The following is a 17,307-nucleotide window of genomic DNA, read 5'->3' as shown; positions in this document are numbered from 1 at the left end:
TGGTAACACCCATTGTTTCATGTTCTCTATGTATATAAATCTCCCCACTGTATTTTCCACTCAATGCATCCGATGAAGTGAGCTGTAGCTCACGAAAGCTTATGCTCAAATAAATGTGTTAGTCTCTAAGGTGCCACAAGTACTCCTTTTCTTTTTGCGAATACAGACTAACATGGCTGCTACTCTGAAAACTGTGTAGTTAGTTTGTTTGGCACTAGAGTAAAAGTTGCAGAAGTGCTTCTTAAATTATTCTTCAGCTAATTAAAGAGATGTTTCGGTAGGTACTTTAAGTGGCATGACTAGTGTATTGCTATAAGAATGATGGTAGTGAACAGGGTAAACTGATTTCAATCAGTGACTTAAATCACAATTTAAATTAGCAAGCAGGCAGCCTTGAGTTAAATCATGTTTTGTATTTGTACTTTAGTTCTTTTCCTAAAGAAAGGTAGAGTCTCATGGGATGGTAACAATTAAAACATGTTGATTTCCAACTAATTATAGCCTTTACACTAAGTTCGGTGCTTCTTTTTACTAGCCAGGATGATGCACTATCACTCTATACTTTTGTTTAAGCAATTATAATGCTTAACTTATATTTATTCAGATTCTTAATTTTTACCTTTTGTTGTTAGAATGAAGAGGAATGATTCAACTTATTTACTAGAGAATTTTTTTTTTTTTACTTGCAATTTGCATCTTTATTTGGATGGAAATTCAAACAATTAAAAATGCACAAAAACAGTATTTTCAATTTTTTTCCAAATATTAACGCTACATAAGAAAAAATGTTCAAAAAAATGTTAATATTTTTTTCATTTATAATTGATTATACAAAGGAAATATTATCTATGGTCAGTGAATACTGATTGTTCCTGATTATCATGTCCTTTTAGATTTTAGAAATAGTAGATCTCATTCTGTTCTTATTCATGGAAGAAGAAAACAAGCTTTCCAGCTTTTTACATTTCCCAATTTTTTTTTCTTAATTTTGAATGAATTACTCATTGAACTGAACTAGTTGAATAAACTGAAATAAGGAAAATATTCTCTGTGCCTGCAGAAAAGAGGCTACTGCTATCAAAAGCTGGGTTAGCACTTCAAACAAACTTGTTCCAAATGCTTAGCCAGTGATTTCCACCAGTTCAGTGGTTTCATTTTCTTTAAAACTTTGCAACAAACACGTACAGCTAAACAGTTTTTGTATTTAACTTAAATTTAATAGATTAGAGTTTAGTTCTTAATATAGGTTATCAATTGTATATAGGTATATTTTTAAAAAAGAAACCTGTATTTAAAAAATGCAATTTAAATATAAAAATCTGATCTAACATCTGATTTTTAACCATCATGTTAGTGAACAGTCTTCCGAGTGAGTGTAAGCAAGGATGAACTCATTCTGCACAAAATTTAATAGAAATAATTAAAAATAAAAATCTTGGGATTTATACAGGTGGAAATGAGGTATATCCTGGCAAAAGATCTCATCACTGCCAGTACATAACCACCTAAAAGAATTACAATATATGAAAATTCTGGTCAACATATTATGTGACCAAAGAAAATATTGCAGTGACCTAAATAACAACAGTGGACAAACCAGAGTCACGGGTGTTTTGCAGGTATTTGATTAAGATTAACCTTACACAAAATTATACACATTGCTGTATTTGCCAAAAATCTACAATACAGTAGTCCATACTACCCTGAGAAATGTAAACAACTTTTTGGAATCCTAGCTACCTACTTTTGGGGAGGGATGGTTCATGAAAAACAAAGTTAACAATCCACAATAAAAACAGCAAGGTCTTCCCAATGCTGCAGTAGGCCTTAACTAACTTCATAAGATAATCTAGTCTCAACAGCATGTAAATAAGCAATTTTTATTAACAAAATTCAAAAAACAACTTGACACATGGAATTATCTGTCCTTTATTTATATACAAGTGAATCTTGTACCATTATTCCTTTCTGCTACAAAACCATATTTTCACAACTACCTAATTTAGAAAGACCACTTATTTTAAAAATCACAAATTAAATGTACAAATTTAAGTTGTATAAATTAGTAACATTCAATTTCTGGTGTATCACCACAATGAACAATTTATTTAATAAATGATGCAATTTTTTTCTGTTTTAATTCAACTTTTTCATATCAAAACACTATGTTCAAGTCACGGGGATTTTGGTTTTTTAATACCCGATTTACATTTTTAAAGAGTTTGTAGTATTTAAACCCCATTTTGATATAACAGTAACTGAAAAAAGTTGAGTTACTTGATTTTAAATCTTTGTTAGTGGCTTATTTTTACAACCATTAACATGCCACACATATAAAACATTAACTCATTTTTCTGCCAAGACTAAAATTAGATTAATTGTGGGTTTCTGTATTATCTGATGGGGTCTCAGTTTCAGTTCCTGTACTTCTCCGGAACTCAAGCAAGTCCCTCTTTCCCCATTATCTTGAGGTTACTGAACATTCCATTTGTACACATCTCTGATCTTGGCTCCACTCAGTTTACACCTTTACATTTAAATCTAGATTTTGTCTCTTCATTGTGACTCTGGGACCTCTTGATGCCAACTGGCAGAGGGCACAGAGGAGGTGCACTGAGGTTTATATATGGTGCATAGGGATCCCTTGGGTCCAATGTTACATAATAATGTGCCGAAGTATAGCATGAGCGGTCTCTACCAACAGCCATAAAACACTGGTCATCCTAACCATTGTGAGATGTCTGTGCAGTTAACATTTAAAGAGTCATGTATCTATGGGGAAAATTATGCCCAGAAGTCGAAGCATGAAGGGGCATCTGAATGTTTAGTATATCTGGCACGTAAATACCTTGCAACTACAACAGTGCCATGCGAATGCCTGTGCTCACTTTCAGGTGACATTGTAAATAAGAAGTGGGCAGCATTCTCTCACGTAAATGTAAATGAACTTCTTTGTCTTAGTGATTTGCTGAACAAGAAGTAGGACTGAGTGGATTTGTAGATTCTGAAGTTTTACATTGTTTTGTTTTTGAGTGCAGTTATGTAAAAAAAATACTACGTTTGTAAATTGCACTTTCACAATAAAAAGACTGCACTACAGTACTTGTATGAGGTGAATTGAAAAATATTTCTTTTGTCTTTACAGTGCAAATATTTGCAATCAAAAATATAAGTGAGCACTGTACACTTTGTACTCAGTGTTGTAGTTGAAAACAATATATTCAAAAATGTAGAAAAAGACTCAAAAATATAATAAACTTAAAGTGGTATTCTATTATTTTTAATAGTGTGATTAAGACTCCGATTAACCATGACTTTTTTTAAATCTAGTTTGTTTTCTGTTAATCACATGCATTAACTGCAATTAATTGACTGCCCTACTATAAACAAACCTAAGTGGAGCGGTGATGAAACTAGTAAGCTGTGTACTACTGCTTTGGGAGCAGCAGATCTCTGAATTCTGTGAGTGTCCAGTGGAACATGGGGTGGACACTCCAGAGAGATGCTTGGAGGGCTCAGGGGATGGAGTGCACCTATTCCTTACCTGCAGAGGGACAGCAAAACCTGCACAAGCCGAGAGGGGAGTGCTTGTGTTGCCCATGGCTGGTGGAGTCAAGGAGCTAACCCCTGGCAGGCACAGACAAAGTTTCCTCCCGTAAAGGCCGGTGGTAGCGAGACGCCTCACAACCCTGAGCACTCCCAGGAACCATCACAATCATACTTTGTAACACAGATACCCAAAATTCAGTATGCCTCCAGATTGTGTCCTGTTACTGTTCTCTAGTAGGTAGTGCAGCCACAACTCAGGAAAACACTTAAGTACATTCTTAAGATCATCCCTGTTCAGGAAAGTTCCTAAGCATGTACTAGGACATGACTAAGTACTTAAACTCCACTGAAGTGCTTTCCTGGATAGGTATGCTTTCCTGAATCTACAGCCATGGGAACGCCAAAACATAACTACACGTTTATTTTCTGAGGTTCACAATGTTTACATTACTTACCATTTATTTAGTTCCCAACTTATCTTTATTTCCATATTATCCCCTTCATTAGTGTATGTTGCACATATCTATTAGAAAATCACTGTAAATGTAGGAATAGTATAAGCCCTTAGTACAAAGAGTTAAGATTTCCAGACACTAATCCTTGCATCCTATTTCTCCCCCTCCCATTTCTGGCACAATTCTAGCAAATGGGTTCATCAATAATAAGTATTGTAAAGAACCATCCTAGAGTGGGTGGGGAATGAACCAATTTTTTCCAGATCCTTTTATGATTCAATGCGGAAAGTACCGGGCTTTTCAAAAAAAGCCATTTAAACTATGCTCTTGAATTATGCTCCCCGCCACTGCGCAGCAAATGCTCCATAGAGCTTTCCCACACCAAGAATCAGCTATTTAATGAATACACACATTATATATTTCAGTTTATCAAGATAAGGTACTAAAAAAATCACAGTAAGCAGAAGAGCCCTTCAAATAACGTTTCATCGAAGACATTAAATTTAAGTCGAAATCTAAATTTGGTAACTATGACTGCATAACATTTATTTTGACAAAATATCTAATTTTCAACTGTTAAATGCAAAAGCTGACCAAAGCAGATACCACAGTTAACAAGGAACATTCGCTTACATTTTCTTATACCCGACTCCAACAATACAGAAGAATAATTTACCTAAACTCTGTCTCTGGAAAGAATGCTCTGGATTCTACTTTTTATTAGCTGATAATCACTTTGAATGAACATGGTAATCTTGTTTAGAATTTCAGGATCTACACAGATTGTGTTCTCATTTAAAACCTACACTGCCTTGTGGTCTGAAGTGCATCAAGTTGCATTTTTTTAACCTTTCAAATAATGTTCTGGGTTCTAAAATAAGAGATGACCAGATCAGCAGCACATCTGTTTAACCATATGTTTTAACTCCAGTTGTTCAAATATTCTTCACATTAGTTCCATACATAGGTACGAGGTTTCTTCCCTGCCCTGGGCTGGGAGGGAAAGTGATCAGTTGCTGACAAAGTTAAAGTTACACAAGGAATTCACACTAAAACGTAACCTACCTTAACCATTTGTATAGTCTGGTGGGGCATGTCCTCTGGATTCTAAATATCCATTAACTCCCCCCCAAGAAAGCTATCATTTTTGAGATGCCATAATAAGAGCTTGTCTTATTGCTTTGCAACAAGCACCTTACTCACACTATTCCCAGAACTGTCCACGTGGTCTTGACATCCATTTGCTTGGTGCACAGACAAACAAGAGATAGCAATGTTGGCTTCTACTACAATAGAAAGAAGGGGAGCAATAGAAGGAAAGTACAATATGAAACAGACAATTTAGCATAGAACTATATTTTCCCCCAGATTCTAAAATGAGGGGTAAATAACCATGAAAAGTTAAAGGGTCACTGCCTCTACCTTCAAGTCCAAAGTTTAAAAGCCATAGTTTAAAATGTTCTTTTCTTTTTGGTTAATTATTTTAAAAAAATCCATTCTCCTAGGTAGCCAAAACTAAAGATTTCAGAACCATTCCACATATGCAAACATATCACACCTTTGAAGGGAACACTCGTGCAGCTTCCCTTCAAAGTGTGGTTGATCACACAACCACTCCCAGTTCTTCACAGTCCATTTGCACGAAAAGCCATTATGTGGCTTCACGTTCGTGTGCATCACCAATTCCATACCAAATTTACTCAGCTCACAATAAATGCAATTTTTCCAAAACGACAGCCCTTCAACTTCACACTGGGCTCAAAGTCAGGCTGGGCTCTCTCTCACACCTCATCAGTGATAAAAGTTCTGCAGGCCAAAGTATGCTCTGAGTGCCACCTGTGCCAACCTACTTTCCTAAGAATTATGCCCTCTATCAGTTACATGTGGGCAACCCATTGGTTGTCAGTAGAATTGCAGAGATGTAATAGATGGTATTATTTGGCCTTCAGCATATTACTTGCGATAAAGCACAAAAAGGAAAGAGCCCAACTTGACTTTCAGAAGTCAGAGTAAATTTGTATGGAAGACAAATAAGCAAAATCTATTTCACTGTAAACTGAGCAAATCTGAGGTGGCATAAGTGATAAGAACGAACATGGAACCCCAGAAGGGCTTTCCCCCCTAAGCAGTTACTTCTCTTCCTTACACATTGTAAGGAAGGGAGAGATCTCCAACAGACCCTTTCAAGACATCTGGAGTAAGCACTGATAATGTGTTTCTCAATGCCAATGAAGAGGATCAGCTACATTTGGGGCAGCAATGTCGGCCGGATTTTGGAAAAAAGAGACTTCACATCACTCCCAAGACATTGTATCACAGAGTCAGGATAAAACAGACTGAAGAGGATGGACAGAAGGTATGGAGGAATAGATCAGGACTTGATGGTGTACTGGGACAGCTTGAGGGACAGGGTTATGACTTGCGCGGGGGGGGGTGGGGGTGGGAAGGGGGGAGGTGCCAACAGTGAGGATATTCTTGATGGGTTGAGAGAGGGAAGTCTGAACTGGCCAAAGAAGTCAGGGTCACAAATTGCTAGAAGCAGGCACCTATGAAGAAGGTAGAGATCACATAAAGGAGAAATAATTGGGATAAGATGGTTCTAAGACTTAAGGAAGTTGAGCCAGAAATCAGGCACACAGAGGTAGTCAAGTCCCAAGACATTCTGCTAGGGCTTGGGCAATAAGACACTAGCATCATAGGATAGAATTTCTTGTTACAGTCCTGGCATTTTGGAGTCAGGATAGACAGAGTGAACACCTGCTCTGAACATGTGTGGAAATCTGAAATATAATATAAACATAAGGAAACAGATTGTTTTAATACCTTTATTAATATTTGATAATACATAATCAAAAGACACCTTTCTATAAAACACCAGCAGTCAAGCTGCAGGTCACAGAGCACCAAAGATTACATTACACAATGCTGGTGCAGAGCAGAAGTATCAAAATACCAACAAAAAACTATTTTTAAAAGTGTTAACAAAAACATTTACTTTCATGAATGGAAATAAATTTGATATGGACACTTTTAAGTTTCCAAGGAGTTGTAACAAAGTCAACTAATTTTTTTAAAGCTTAAAAATATTTTTTAAAACTTGACATTATGTCTTTAGAGACTTTATCATTAAAACAATTCTCACAAGGTGTGCAGAGTAATTTAGATTATCCTTCACCAAAGAAAGTTATTTAATACCTCAATTCAGAGGAGGATGCCTATTCAGGAAGGGTACTTAAGCATGTGCTTATCTTTAAATCAATGGGACTTAGTCAGATACTTAGGTCCTCATCCAGGACAGCACTTATACCAGCAGTGTTTTAAGATCACATATTTTGCCTTTTTTTTTCTTGGATTTAAAGATGTTTAGTCCTGAAGCTCTACAATTGGATTTTAAGTCTCTGCAGGCAAAAAAAAAAAGTCAAAATAAATGTTGCATCCATTGAAGTGAGCTGTAGCTCATGAAATCTTAAGCTCAGATAAATTTGTTAGTCTCTAAGGTGCCACAAGTCCTCCTTTTCTTTTTGCGAATACAGACTAACATGGCTGCTACTCTGAAAATTATTCAATATGCATAAGTGAGATACTGACTTCAAAGACAGACAGCTTTCTTTAAAAAGTTAAATACATCTTCACTTTTGATTTACCACACTGAACTTTGTATGGCATCACCACACAATTGTGTTTGTGGATTAAAGAAATCAGTGTAAATCAGTTCATTTTAAATCAGTTACTGCAGTCCAACAAACATTTTATCAATTTTCTAAAAAACATAAAATTATAAATTGTGTATTTTACAGACTATATGACTACAGCAGAAATCAGGATGTAAGCAATAAGCAGTTTGATAGCTATTCTTGGCAAAGGAAAAGCCACATGAACGATTTTTTAATTTGAAAGGGCCTAATTTAAGTAAATCCAATGTGAATGGCTCACTACGTAAGTATGTATTTAAGCAACACTATCTAAATAATTAGTTTTAGACAATATACTTCAACTGAAATGTATTCCAACATGATAAGAAATCACAACTGCCGTGAAGTTGTAGCCTGGGGGCTGTGTTAAGACTGTTAGACAATTTAGGTATGCTGGTTAATTTAATGAAAGATCTAGGCATTAGTTAAAAACATTTCATGGTGAACGGATTTAAGAAACTAGGTGGAAGGAGGCACAAGCATCTGATCAGTTTATTCCAACTGCCAGAAGTAGATCGCAGAGAAAAAAAAACAGGATGCTCTTCCGCTATTGGTAAAGACTAATGTTAATCTCTTACAGGAACTTCCAAAACTATTTTAAGGGGGTTTTTTGAAATCTGAAGCTCAAAAAATAAACCTTGTTCTTCAGCACCCATTTCCTAAACTGGAAAGTTTGCCTATGACATTCAGTAATATGCTTCAAGTAATGCCAGACATATTACTTATTTCTCAGCTGATCTCGCACCACACTGAACTGAATTTGGATACAGAAGTTATCTTATAAAGAACTGCTACATACTGATGTATAGAATAGGCTTTCCCCCAAAAAACCTTAAAAGGGTGACAAGCCACGCTGAATTCTATCTCCACATCTCTCCTGAGCCCTCCAAAACACTTAAATTTAAGTTAACAATTTGCTTCAATTTGTAGAAGTTTCAAACATGTAATACTGTACATCTTGGTATTTTGACAGTTTGGGCTCAATTCTTTCCTAAAAACCCAGGGAAGAAGAAACTGATTACATAAATCCATTATTTTTCATAAGTTCTCTTTACAGATATACTTTATAGTTACAGAAATTGAACCAGAAGTGCAAGAAGGGGGGTTGGTCTTATAAGAGCAGCGGTGTCTGGAGCACAAGAGAAGCAGGTTTCAGATTCCTCTGAGGTCTCCTATGCAGAGGATGTGGAGGCCCAACGTCACTTAATTTGAGATTTGAAGATCTGCTCACCGTAGACTTGCAAGCTTTATCAGTGTATTTACTTGAACCAAGGGGCAGCAAGGTAAGAGGGGCCAGATCAAACAAACATTCTGCATAACACTTCAGTGAAGAACTACAGGAGACCAGAATGTCTCCTGAATGAACATTTATTTCCTAGGAGCTGAAATCTGTCTGGGCTTCCACCCCGAAGACAGCCAATATTCTGGATCTAAGGATCCTGCATGTTCTGGAAAACAAAACAAAACAAAAAAACCCTCCTCTTCCAAAACCCGATTTGTGTCAGGGAATCTTACTTGTGAAAGGTCAAGATTCAAGAATAGTGCTTCATTATCTGGAATCTTAGAAGGCCCTCCTCAAGGTCTTTCCACTGAGGGCTCATGGCACTGTAAGAGCTGAAAGTTCATGCAGCAATTTTTGGGGAGTGAGGAGGCAGAGAAGAGCCACAGGAGCCACCTGGGTAGTACTGAGTGCAACATAATTCTAGCTGAATTGTCTTGGTATGAAAGAAGGACGGGGGGAAAAGAGGCCTGGACCTTTGAGGCTGCAAAAGCCCTCTTAGAATCCCACTGCTCAATGCAAGGCTGATCTCTGTGGTTACAACCAGGGGACACCCAGAACAGCCCGTCTGCCTCAGTTATGACACAGGTGGAGACGGGGAGGTTGACAGCAGGCAGTCTGAGGGAGAGGGAGCTGCTGCATGTCATGTGAAGTGAGGAGAGCTTACAGTTAAGCTCCTACTCAAAAAATCTCCCCACTAAAATCATTCTCTGGGCCATTGGCATAGCTGCAGGGAGGGGTCAGCAGCATCCCCTTTGACCAGTGAGAGTTCTTGCCCTTGCACCCTGCTCCATTGTAGTCACACAGACAAATCAAAGCATCAGGGGACTTGCCAAATCCAGCAATGCAAAAACTAGTAAATCAGATTTTCCTGGCTGAGAGAAAAAAAGTATCTGGGTCTGCCTACATGGTTTCCACAGTCATAGTATCTCAGCTCCTTTGTGCAGAGAGGGGAGAGGAAGAGCAGTAGGAGAGCCTACAGCACAAAGCAGTACTGTCAGTTGGGGCTGGAGACCATGAGGTGCACATACAAACCCCTCATCAACAGGAAGCTTTCCAAACTACAGCGAAGTGGGTGGGGAGAGAAATGCCTTCCCTATTTCTCACAAAAATCTGTTGAGCCAAAAGCTCTACCCCTCTCAGTCTAGAAAGGTGAGCAACAAAGAAGAAAGGGCAAAGGACTAGCCAAGTCAGTCCTCCACACTTGAGATGGCGGCAATACAAGCGGCTATCCCCAAGTGGGCTCTACCTACCTGCAACACTGATGGAGGGTTCAAGAATTCAGTGTCTATCCAGGGAATAAGGGAGGAGCAAATCCTGGAAGCTGATCCTTCCCCAAAGGAAATCTCATTTTGACTCTGCAACTTGGGAGCTTCTGCCTGAAACTGACTCACTGATATTTCTTGGATTCTGTCTTCTTCCTTTCTTCAATCAGCTTTCTTGTTGGTTTCTTCCCTTTGCTTTGGGGGTCAGCTGGAAAAAGAATGAAGCAGAAGGCTAAAGGCATGACTCCATAATTCCAGGACAAAGAGGTAAGACTGACGGTGAAGGAGAAGCGTATTTGATACCTTCTGAATAACAGCTTCTTTACAGGTTTTTCAATGCTCTGATTTGTCAAAAAATGGCTAAAATCTTTCAATTTTTTAAAAATTGCCAATAGGCTAAGACCAAGCACAAGAGGTTTTTGTCCAGAAAGGTTTTTTTCCATGTTGTTACAAGTAGAGCTGGTCAGAAAATTTTGAACTTGTCCAAATTTTGTAGAAAAACTCAACTTCCACAATTCTTCCTCTTCCTTCCATTTTCTGACAAGCTCTAATTATAATCAGAGTATCTACTATTGCAACACAATGAACAGCTCCCCACAAGATTAAGCAGAAAGAAGCTGCAAGATGAAAAGGTGTTTGTACTTACCTGGAAGTTTCCTTTAAATTGTCCCTCCTTTTCTTAGCAGTACTAGTCCACAGCTCCAATAGGAAGGTCTTCCTCTCTACTTGCAGAACCAGACCCGTCAATCACTGGCAGCAAGGTAAAACTCACTTCCCCTCCTTAAAGCCCACCAGATGGGAAACTTCAACAGCTAATATGGTACTGTATACTTGTAACTACACATAATGCCTACTGTAGAACACAAGAACCTCTGCAATCCCTGTGTTACTGTTTTGCATTCCTAGACCAATTTTTCTTCCCTGAGGAGCTGGATCTGTGATGCTTTACTACCTGAAGAAAGCAAGTGGTCAGGTAATTAATCTTCCTTTTCTTTAGCACAGGAAGTTCCATAGATCTTTAAGATTTTACCAGCACTGCGTCGCGGGAGTGATGAGGCATGGCAGCTGAAGTGGCTGCAAATATATGCTTTTTTACTTTAGTCTGCTTTTGTTCACTGAGGTAAACAAGTACCTGAAGTAAATGAATGAGTAAGGTGGCTCTAAAGAAGTTGTTTTACTTGTAGATGATGAAGAAAGATCCCACCTCTTTCATCAGTTCACCTTCAGACACTGAATACGATGAAGACTGTGTTTAACATGGGAGCTTTTCCCCAATAGCAAGATCTTGTAGACAGTTGAGGATGCACTGTTTTAGCTGAATTTCATGATCTCTGCCTGAATATTTGAATTTTACCACCATCATGTTGATTCACTTCTTTCCAGACATTAAAATGGTGGACATGAATGTGGCTGAGCATCATCTCTTTTTAATTATGGTTTGCCTCTCAAGAGCCACATGCAGCCTAGTCAAGCCTGCTTGGCCCTTTATGCATGACAAGCCCTTGTAGAGAAAAAGGTCTGTCCTGCTTTGGAGGAAAAGTAGCTGACCTAGCAAGATACTGATCAGGTCCAGGCAACAGGGTTTTCTTAGCCAATATCATCATCTTTGCTCTCCCTAACAGTCTACATCATTCTGGATAGGAGTGGAAAAAGGAGAGAAGAAAAATGGCAGTATATGCAGTGCTCTTTGGGACAGAGCTTCTGATGCTATGTATTTTGATAGCTGAATACTCAGCAAGGATAAAAATAATTCATGTATTACACGGCGAATAAAAGTCTCACTGGTCGTATCTGATGACTGCCACTACTTTGCTCCTAAAAGAGTTATGTTGCTAGAAGATGTTGCTTGCACGTCCACCTTCCAGAACTGTAGTGACATGTAATGTCTGAGTATCGCACTGCAGGCCCTGGTGCTGGCTGACAGGTATTGGGAGTCCAAAGAGGCATCCAAACACAAACAAAACTTCCACAGTATTGAACCCAGCCTAAATTCTCTCCTGGTGCTAAGCAGTAGTGCACCCAAACATTAAATCAATCCACCCATCCAAGAATTTGCTAAGTAAAGCAAGGAGACGCATGCGATGGCCTGGCTCATCCCCTTGTAGTTTTCTCTCAGGCAGGAATCTACCTTCGGATCCCTGGAGTCTCTCGGAAAGGAGTGGCTAGCCTTTCAATGCACATATGTGCTTTTTATCCTTTCCAAGGGAGTTCCTAAGTTTGCACAGGTTTACCTTGAGGACTCAGGAATAGGAAGATGGGCCCTGGTTTGTATGTTCTGGCTACCATATACTCTGATGGGACTTTTGAACTCCTGCGGTCACATTAGTTGGATGCTGCTACATAGATGTATGTCTCTGGGAGGGGGACAGCTAGATTCTTCTGCATCTTTTTGGAAGCTTGTGGGATGGTGTATTTTACTTAGCCTTTCCTTTTTCCTGCTTCTTCTTTTTCAGATTTGGAGGGACAGAGGGAAAAGATCTAGGTCTGATGCACCTGAATTCCTCTTAGATGTGTCACAAACATGGTTCCTTCTACCTTTGAGGTATTTGCTTATCCAGGGAAGCCTATTTGGGTTATTTTCATGAGGACCATTGGAAGAGACTCAAGATGCTGAACTGTGCTTGGGGGAGCAGGGTAGGTCCCATATATTTACTGGGAAAAGAATTTGCCGATTCCTTTGACGTGGACGGCTGTGTTGGGTTCTTCCTCGCTGGTGGAGAAAGAGCATCCTGGTTACACCACCACCAGGGAAACACAGGCTGACTCAGACTCTGGTAGATGGGCACGACAGATAGATTTAGAAAGTGGACTGATGGTCTAAGGTACCCTTTTCTGCCTTCTGTCTGGTCCACCGGCTGTACCACGTGCTGGTCGGCTTCCTTTCACAGCCTTTTGTGGAGAGGCAAAAGGCAATGCTGTTGCTCCACATGATGAACTACTTTTATTGTTGACGGGGACTCTGGGAGTGCAGCAGCTCCCTATGATGTCTTGTCTGAGCTGGCCTCATCTATTGCCTCTAATAGGATAGGGTTGACTGCCACTCAGTAATTCTTGGGGTTAGGGAAAAAGTGGCAACTGTTTTTCTGTATCTTTCATGGCTCTGCTCAGAACCTCACGAAGTAGGCCTACACAAGTCTGTGTATGACCACTATGGAAGCCTTGTCTGGAAAACAGACAACAATCCCAGAGACGCATTTGGTAAATAGAGAAGAGCATAAGCAGAAAAGCTTCCCTTTTCCTTTCTTCGTCTATTTGTTTGCCATGATGAGAGCAGCATTCGTCAGAGTACACACTGCTGCAGTACCTCAAAGGAATGCAGAATCAAAAGTCTAATTCCAGATACCCAGCTGCTAAACCAGATGTATTTTAACCCTCTAGATCCACTGAATTCTTTTGCTTTGTTTAAAAATGTAACTGATCATCTGCAGCAGTGAAATATGAGACACCTATCTGCAGCTACAGATGCAGAAGTAAAAGGGCAGGTTCTATAGGAGAAGTGATTTTTATCCTGCTTCCAGTTATTGACAGATCTGGTTCTACTTCCAGGACTGCAAGTAGGCTGAAAATCCACTACAGGATTTGTTGATCTGCCTATGCTAAAAAAAGCTGTTTTGAAAACCATGTACACAATATAATACCAACAGAGTAAATCCTGGCAAAATAATGTCTTTTTGGCACCAATACGAAACATACATGAATTGTTAAAATATCAACAATGGACATGTCAGAATGATTGCTTAGCACTGAGTTCTGTTAGCTATTGACACTAATTATGGAAAAATTGAATTTTTAAAAAAGTGGAAAAATGGCTTTTGAACAATACAGCAGCTACATTTTAAGGGTCTGTTAGCATTTCCCTTTAGAAACCTACTTTGAGGGGTTTTATAACGCAGCTGAATAAAACATGCTTAAGGCTGAAACTTGGCATAAAATGTCTCAGAAGCAATTTTAGTTTCTTTTAAAAGCAAACTAGGTTTAATTATTTGAGACATCTACAAAAACAACATGTGATCCTGACTCTCCCTAGGGATGGTCACAAGAATCAGTAAGGTTATCTTAATTTTACATCTTCCGTAATGATCTCGGAGTTAAGGTAAACCAAATGTGAATGAAACAGAGAGATTAAATGGGGAGGTATTGCAAATACCAGGAGAAAAGAAAAAGGATAAAGATCTAGAGAGGTAGAAAATATGAGCAGGAAATAAAATTAGATTCAAAAAATCAGAAAATGTACAAGCTAAGGGCTTATCTACGCTGGAATAACGGACATAACGGGAAAAAAAACTAAATAAGTGCACCTTAGCTAAGCAGCAACTAAAAGGAACATGATAACATCTGAAGGGTGTAAATATCAAGAAAGGAGAAGAATTTAAGGTGATGTAAGAGGATATAACTAGGAGCAACAGAATGAAATTTAGCCTATTGAGGAAAATGTCCTGACAAGAAAATCTTGTAGACTATGGAACAGTCGTCCACATGAAGAAGTGAATGGCCCATTTTCTTTAGACATTTAAAATTACATTGAATGAAGTACTAGAAATGTACTGTGGGAACAAGCACACATTGACAACAGGACAGACTAGATGAGACAAGAAATTTTTTTTTTCCCCCTTTCTGATCACTGGACTATCAGCAGTGTAAGTGTCCTGGTGTTAAGAGCTTTTGATGGCATAAAACATTGGTTTCTAGCATCAATAAGTCTTGAAACAACAGTCATTACAGTGGAAGAAAAAAGAAGCAAAATGATAATCTGAATAGTTGATTTTAAGGTCAAATATCACACAGCCTACCATGAAAAGAAACAATGCCATATACCATCAGAATGCTCAGAATTGCAACTTTCCAGTTTGTATAAAGCTTTGGTTTCTAACCATTTTGCTCTAGCAGGGCATTTGTGTCACCAGTTTGGGAGCTCTGCTACCAATGATGTGGACCATATCAGATTAGAATATATTTATTTTATTAAATTAGCGCTGAATATAGCACATCCTGGGGCAGTGCAGTTTTCAATCCTTGGATGACCATCTCTAATTTAGAGAGTTTCACAGAGTTTCCATCATACCAATCAACTTTTGTGTCACATTTGCACAAATCTGAAGTGTATTTCTCTTGCCTATTTTAGAGTCAAGAGAACACGCATAGGAGCGGTAAATGCATGGGAGTAATGAGGCTGAATCATGATTATTGATTATAACAAATCATTAATGAAAGAATTATTATGCATAAATGTAGTCATTTGATAAACCTTATAATTTTGGCTTTTAAAAAAAATACCAAGTCATTGATATAGTGGTCCGAAAACCCCACTTTTAAAAGTCATTTTAAGTTACAGGTAGCATATTTTAAAATCCTTAGTAGAAGGGGCTATCAAGGTTGGCTTTTTTTTATTATTGTTTCTTTTATTTTTTCCTTCCTTTCAAAGTTTGTATGCCAAGTGTAGCCGACAGCGAACTTCAGCAGACTAGTTAATAAAGCATTTTAAACCAGACTTTAATAGTCAGATCTCATTGGCACTAACATAAGTCCACTGGAAAAAAAAAAAAAAAAGCCCTCTTTCAATTATCAGGAAATTGTAAAGCCTCAAGTTGTTCTGAAAAAAGTATTAGAATTGGTAAAAGAAATAACTGTTTTTGAAACAAAGATAGCGGTTTTTGTTTTTTTGTTTTTTTTGAAGGATCTAATTTTGGGAAGAAAAACAAAACCAAGTTTACCAACATATTGGTATACACATATATCCTTAACATACTAAAATTATTGTGCAAAACTTGCAATTTCTTTATTAATAGCGGCTTTCATTTTACTTCTCAGAATTCAGTGCTCGGTTTACTTGATTCAGTTATACCTGCAATTAGCTTATGTATTTTTTTTCTATACCTTTTGATTTTCCATCTTGCTGATTTTCCACTCAATACTCTGAATCCTCACATTTCTCCTAAACTTCTCTAGTCTTTCAACCAGTTTTCTGTTTGGGTCAAGTTCCAAGTTTTTGTTCTACAGATGAGCAGTGTGAAGGGTAACCACTCCAATAAGGCTACCTGCATTTTTGAAACTGAATTCTGAAGATGACATTTTGCTAGTCTATTCTCCTTTGGTATTTACGCCTGCTCTTCTCCATGACTCTCCTCTGATGTTTGTGATTTCTGGAGAACTCAAATATAGCAAAAAGTGAAGAAAGTTTGCATCCCTTACATGTAACCATTCTACTCTCAATAAATATAGATCACTGCCATTAATACTAGTGGAGAATTACTCATTGTGCACGGAAAAGAAAGAATCCTAAATAGACTACTTTTTGTAGCATTCATTCAAAAATGTAAGTGCTACCCTATTTTGAAAAGGGACTCAACGATGGCATTGTAAGGTTCCATGTTTATTGTGTTTCATGTCATATGTTCTCAACTTTCAGGGGAAAAGATTGTTTCCTATCAGCCTCGCAATCTCAGCCTGGAATATGAGACTCAAGCTGGATTCTTTTCTTGTCTTTACCAGCAATAAAGGATGAGGCTGATTTGGGCCCTCAGTTATACCAGTTTACTAACTGGAACTTAATCTTATTGCTGAGGCACAAGCAGATCCTTGATGTTCTCATAGTTGTGTTGGTTCTGCTAACAGGAGTACAAAGTGATAAAAGCTTATTTTAGTCTAATGTGTGCAGATATGATTGAATACATATGGGGAACAATTTAAAGCCCTGACCTTGCACGTGACCAGTGTGCCCATGCACTATGTACTGCAGGATCAGGGCCCAAGATCTGGTAAGAAGGTTCAATTTTTAGTCATTTTTCAGAGTAGAGTCACACTTCAAAAGTTGTTGATTTCACCAATCTTATTACACATGTAAGTTATTAACAGTATATAAAGTAAAGCTGATGATCTTCCCACAGAGCTTAGTCAAAGTTATATTCAGTTGTACTGAATATTCTTGAAGTAGTTCTGCAATAATTTAGCCATTTAACATTTTCAGAATGTTTTTTGATTTAACTAAATTTCCTTACTGGACTAAATCCCAAAATTTACCCATATTTTAATTTTTAGTATTAGAAATTAATATCCATATATAATTTCCC

The 17,307-nt window shown here is 38.0% G+C and overlaps 1 protein-coding gene across 17 annotated transcripts in view; it reads right to left on the bottom strand.

The window, feature by feature from the left end:
* Positions 1 to 17,307, bottom strand: part of TSC22D1 (TSC22 domain family member 1) — a 135,830-nt gene that overhangs the window by 81,430 nt on the left and 37,093 nt on the right. For 4 of the 17 annotated variants that reach the window (XR_006286765.1, XR_005224622.2, XR_006286760.1 and 1 more), the window contains 2 exons: positions 10,229 to 10,448; positions 6,816 to 9,144 (listed from right to left, as the gene is read on the bottom strand). The exons of 8 other annotated variants lie outside the window; for them this stretch is intronic. The gene's annotated coding sequence lies outside the window, so the exon portion shown is untranslated. Of the gene's footprint in view, positions 1 to 6,815; positions 9,145 to 10,228; positions 10,449 to 17,307 lie in introns of those variants that run through there. 5 more of the 17 variants (XR_005224625.2, XM_043533099.1, XR_006286762.1 and 2 more) reach the window with 4 other exon arrangements.

This window comes from Chelonia mydas, chromosome 1 (assembly GCF_015237465.2).
Source record: "Chelonia mydas isolate rCheMyd1 chromosome 1, rCheMyd1.pri.v2, whole genome shotgun sequence".
Taxonomy (NCBI): domain Eukaryota; kingdom Metazoa; phylum Chordata; order Testudines; family Cheloniidae; genus Chelonia; species Chelonia mydas.
Note: the sequence above shows the minus strand (reverse complement) of the source record. Positions and strands in the feature narration are given on the sequence as shown.